At 47.6% G+C, this 5,962-nt stretch overlaps 1 long non-coding RNA gene across 1 annotated transcript; it reads left to right on the top strand.

Annotated features, from left to right (window-relative positions):
* The first annotated feature begins 3,806 nt into the window (after nt 1-3,806).
* Nucleotides 3,807-5,047, top strand: LOC120101472 (uncharacterized). Its single transcript, XR_005502022.2, has 3 exons — nt 3,807-4,247; nt 4,496-4,649; nt 4,812-5,047. It is a non-coding gene; the product is annotated as an uncharacterized LOC120101472 (long non-coding RNA).
* Nucleotides 5,048-5,962: the final 915 nt, after the last annotated feature.

Genomic DNA, 5,962 nt, shown 5'->3' with positions numbered 1-5,962 from the left:
TTACGGTTTTATTGCTGTGAAGAAACACCATGACCATGGCAGGTCTTTTAAAGGAATCCCATTAAATTTGGGGTTTGCTTATAGTTTTAGGAGTTTTGTCCATTATCATTATTCAGGGAAACATGGTGGTGTGTAGACAGACATGGTGCTAGAGAAGGAGCTGAGAGTTCTACATCTTTTTTTTTTTTTTTTTTTTTTTTTTGGTTCTTTTTTTCGGAGCTGGGGACCGAACCCAGGAGAGTTCTACATCTTGATCTGCAGGCAGTAGAAGGAAACTATAGCTCAAGCATAGGAGACCTCAAAGCCCGCCCCCATAATGATGTATTTCCTCTAATAAGGCCACACCCACTCCAACAAGGCCACACCCACTCCAACAAGGCCACACCCACTCCAACAAGGCCACACCCACTCCAACAAGGCCACACCCACTCCAACAAGGCCACACCCACTCTAACAAGGCCATACCTCCTAACAGTGCCATTCCCTATGGGCCAAGCATTCAAACACATAGTCTATGGAGACCATACCTAGATGAACCTTGATAAAAATCATGCTAAGTGAAAGAAGCTGTCACAAAAGGCCATGTGTTGCTCAACTATGCTGGTATGAAATGTCTGGCAAAGGCAAGTCTATAGACGTGGAAAGTAAGTTAGCAGGTTTAGGGGGGTGGAGGGGCTCTTCTGGGGGGATAGGTATACCTACTGATGGGTACAAGATTTCTTTGGGGAATGACAAAATTCAATGTACAGTGAGCTAAATATTTCAAATGTATGAATCAGATGGTGTGTTATAATTGTATGTATTTGCACTGCGTGCATGCATGTGTGCACACATGCTCATGCAAGTGCAAACATTTGTGTGCAGTCACATGACTCTCCACTCTGTTTTCTGAGCCAGGGTTTCCTGCTGATTGTGGGGCTCCACTGATTGCTGGATGGCTGATTCTAGGAAGTGTAGAGTCCCAGCCAGTCCTGGGGAATCTGCAAGTGCTGGGACTACAGCTGGGCCGTTTTCTATCGATGCTGGAGATCTCAACTCCTGTTCTCACACTTACACAGAAAGCGTTTTACCCACTGAGCAATCCCCCTCCCCCTGTCCCCAATAACATTTAAAAAGAGAATGGACACTCTACATGACAATGAAAGTATAGACCATGACTTCTGGGAGCATGGACTCTTAGTCAGTCAGGACCTCGCTCATCCTTATTAGCTTTCATAATATGTCTAGCAGGTGGTTTCCCCTCACTTTGCAAGTGAGCACACAGAAATCCAAGAGCCACTGAGAAACTGACACAAGATCTCTTCAGTGGTGGAGGTGTGATTTGAACCCAAGTTTGTGCTGTTTAAAACAATGTTTGTCTCCTGAGAAGGCACTGGCAACTGGTAACCAAGTCAGTTGCCAGACTGGCGCACAGCAAGAAAGGGAGTGTGAGTTCTCTGGGCTGGGCCTCCTTTCTCCTTTGTTCATTATCTGGTCCAGGAAGCCGGAGACCCCGGTCATGGCTCTCTATCTGCTGCTCAAGACGTCTCTCAGAACGTCCCTGCTTGGGGCCCCTGGAAGAAAAACCCAGCCAAGAACTGCCCTTGTGACCTCCAGGCTGGTTTCAAACAGAGCTAACTCAGTCCTTCCAAGGTTCAACTCTGTCTACCACATGGCCTTCAGGACTCCCCACCATCATTGTACAAAGATAAAACACTTGCCCAAAGGCTTGTGGGCAAAGATGTTCGTCCCTTGCTTGGAATAGAGAAAAACTAGAAAGAGTCTCAGTATCCAACACTAGGGGGCTGGTTATAAGACACAGAAGGAAGAGCTCTGAAGAAACCTGCAAGAAAGCCAGATCCAGTGACTGAATCCCTTAAGGCCAGAACTTGGGGAACTAGGACAAAAGGGTGGCTGTAGGTTCAAGGTCAGGCTGGACTACAGAGCAAGATCCTGCTCTAAATATAAAGGCAACAAACAAAAAAAAAAAAAAAAAGAAAAAGAAAAAGAAAAGAATCTGGGTTTGACCAGACAGCTTAGCAGGTAAAAGTGCTCACCACACAAGTCTGATGACCTGAGTTTGATCTCAGGAGCCTACAGAGGAAAGCAAGAATCAACTCCTTAAAGTTGTCATCTGCCCACCAGACACACACACACACACACACACACACACACTCACACACATACACACTCACATACACACACATATACACACACTCACACACATGCACATACACACACACGCACATACGCACACTCACATACACACACATGCACATACACACATTCACATACATATACACACTCACACACACATGTACACACACTCACATACACACACATGCACGCACACATATTCACATACACTCACACACACATATACACACACTCACATACACACACATACACACACACTCACATATACACATATACACACACATGCACATACACACACATACACACATGCACATACACAAACACACATACACACACATATGCACACACACTCACATACACATATACACACACTCACACACACACGAAGAAAAGGAAGGAGGGAAGAGAGGGAGGGAAGGAGGGAAGAAAGAAGGGGGAGGGAGAGAGAGAAGGGGAGGAAGAGGAGGAGGAGGCTGTCTAAAAAGACTTGTTGGCATCAGGAAGCATTCACAACGCATGAAGGGAAAGGGGCAGAACACACCCCTGGGCACTGCTGCTGGGCACCCAGCTAACAATCCAGCCAGATGACAACTCCTCTAATCACCAAGAGTCTCGGGTTTTGTCTGTTCTCACTGTTGTGCCTGCTGTTTCCCATCCTGAAATGTGGATGTTCCTGCCCGTTCTAGATCGTCTGACCTAGCTGACCCTGCCTCATGCCCAGGTCTCCTCACTGGGAACCTCTTAGGCCCCCTGGAGCCACCCTCCCCTGTTCTCTATCACACTCTGAGCTACACGGTCAACTTTCTGGGGACTGCAGAAGATGAGAACACACTGTTCTGACGCCTATTGTCTTCTCTGCTCGTGTCTGTTCACCTCCCAGTGACTTCTGGGTAACCAAACTCGGGGGAGGGAGCTGCAGAGTTGCCAGGGGATGGGACGCACAGGGCATGGCCTGGACAGCACAGGGCGGCAGCTGACAGAAGTTACTTCACATACTGTGAATTCTCTCGGGTCAGTGAGAATTCTACTCAATGTGCCTAGAAAATAAGCACCTCTTTTTGTGTTTGCTTGCTTGTTTTGTTTCGAGACATAGTCTCGTGTACCCCAGATTGGCCTTGAGCTCATTGCGGATGGAGAATGACCCTGAACTCCTAATCCTCCTGCTCCTACCTCCCAAGTGCTGGGACTGAAGTCCTGCAACCCACACCCAGCTTAAAAGCCTGACTCCTGTTCACAATCTACAAGGCCTCGTATGATTTTGCTGGTGCTCACATCTCTATCACATCTATTTCGAATCTTCTCACGCCTCTGCTCCCATTGTATTCTCCTTTAAATGGTCCTCCAACACGGAAAATGCAAGCAGATGCTTCGACTGGTTCTCTCCAGGTCCTGTTCTCACCTGCAAAATGGCCATCTACCCAGTCCCCACGGCCCACACCACCTCTCCTCTTCCCCTCCCTCCCACGTATCCCATTGTGAGAGTTCTGTGAAGCCTGGGCGGACCCTGCTTGGTGAACCGTGCAGGGTACAGTAGCTATGAATGGCTGTTATTATAATAGCATTGAAAGCGGGGGACCCAGCTTCCTGGTGGGCTGGGAAGGTAGGAACTGGGTGGGAGCAAGGACAAAAGATAATTATTCCCTCTTGGCCCCAAGCTGGGCTGGGCTAGATCTGGTAGATCCTGCTCTGAGATCCCTGTCAGCAGCAGGCGAGGCCTGACCCTTTCACAGGGACCTGATGAGGCCGGGAAGAGCGGGGCCTCTGTGGGGTCAGAGGCTGATGGTCGCTTATCTCGCTCTCCCAGGCCAAGCTGGAGGTGCCTGGGCCAGGCAACAGGGGGCTGTCAAATGCCCTTTTACTTTGCAAGTGGCCAAAGATTTGACTTGCTCCCCTCTCTGATAACAGAAGGTCGGATGCTGCTTGCCAGGGACTTGGGGGAAGGAAGTGGAAGCGGCCGCTCTATGGATCTAGATAAAGCTTCAAGAGATCGGTTCTATGACAACACATTGTTAAAGATCTACAGTTCTAAACCTGTCACTGTGGATTCTGTCTCTCTAATGCCACCATGTCTTGCCTCGTGTGTTCTAAAGTTTCCTTGTTAGACACATATGGTTAGTAACCGTAACCCCCAAGACGCCTTAGTCTCCACCCCACTGCCTGCAGCTCCCTAATTCTAGCCATGGGGGTATGGTGACTAAGGACACAGACTCTGAAATCAAAAAGTCCAGTGACGACCTCCACCCCCACCCCCACCCCCACCCCCACCCCCACCCCCACCCCCACCCCGTGGACTCTGTAAGCTAGGCACTTAACTTCTCCTCATCTATAAGCTGTGCCTCATGACTTTGCCCACTTCTAGGATTGCCATAAAGTCAAAGCCCACACAGCATCTGCCATGTGAGCCGGCATCAGTCTCCACATTATCATTAACTCTGAGGAATATTCTAGACTTCGGAAGCCACAACATCAGAGACGTCTTGGAACGATGCCAGGTCACCCTAGACAAGAACAAGGTGACTGACCCCTGTACCTCAGGTGTCTGCAGAGCTGTTGTGAGGTGGAAAGGGGAGTTAGCTGTGCCTGTAGCCTTGTGGATGCTCAGGGTCAAAGGGGGAACTGTAGACAGCAATCAGCCTGACAGAACTTCCTATAGCCATCACTTTCACCCATGACAGAGACAGCACAGGCCTGGAGGAGAGCCCAAGTCTGTGACGCTGAGGCTTATGGGAGAGGATTCCTGCTCTGCTGGGAGATCGAAGGAAATAACTTCACCTCCTTTTTTGGCCTTGATCTCACTAGATAGCTCCCCAAATCCTTTCCATGTTTGGTAGCACAGTTGGCGAGAGTTTACACCATTCTAAAATAAAACTTATTAAACACGCTAAAGTTACATAATAACAATAAACATTAAGTTTATATGAGATCGACTTTGCCTTTATGAAGGCAATTATGTAAATTAAATGTGCGTCAATGTTTCCATCAGTGTAACACATCTCTGTAATAATTTTACCACTGCACTTTTCACTGTGAATCTTTAGAATACGCTCCTGTCGTATATGAATTTTGTGATGTCGGTTTTCTACTAAAGAATGAGATATTGCATCTTGTCTCTAGTGGTTGAGCAACACTTTTTTACCATTGGCACTTGGGAAAGTTTCGACATCTCCATTCATTATTGGAATACTAAAATTTCTTTCATAGCGAAGCTTTAAGGCCAACTGGGCATAGCTGTGAGCCTCTTAATCCCAGGGTACTCAGGGAGCTGAAGCAGGAGGATCATCGTTTGAGCCCTGAGGATCAAGGTCAGCCTCGTCAACACGGCAGGTCTCTATTTCAAAATGAAAACAACTGAAAGATAATGGTTGTCAGCTTAGATTTCACAGCGCTGCAAAATCAAAAAACAAAAGCTTGGCTCTTTCAAGCTGAGTTTCCTTGATCTTTAATCTTGAGGATTTTTTTGAACTGCCACCACCTATTAAAAAGCCCCGTGTCAACATCCTCTTTGGGATAACATATTTTGACTTTAATTATTGTCACAGTCAGCACTGCTTCACAACTTCTCCTTATCCACCTCTCTAAAAATGTCACAGCTACATCATGATACCCAAGGGAGAAAGGAAATGGCGGAGGGAAGTTGGAGCAGACAGAGGCAGTGTTCTCAATCAGTTGCTGTTAAAATACCTGACTTTGGCAATTCCACAAAAGCATGAGATTATGTGGGTGTTGGGCCTGGCCCCTCATGTTGTCGGGAGGCACCAAGAGCTGCTCTGAGACTTAAGCCTCTGACTTCACAGGAAATCCACCCCTGCCTCTCCTCGAAACAAAA

The sequence above is a fragment of the Rattus norvegicus genome, chromosome 3, assembly GCF_036323735.1.
Source record: "Rattus norvegicus strain BN/NHsdMcwi chromosome 3, GRCr8, whole genome shotgun sequence".
In the NCBI taxonomy this organism is placed as follows: Eukaryota; Metazoa; Chordata; class Mammalia; order Rodentia; family Muridae; genus Rattus; species Rattus norvegicus.
Note: the sequence above shows the minus strand (reverse complement) of the source record. Positions and strands in the feature narration are given on the sequence as shown.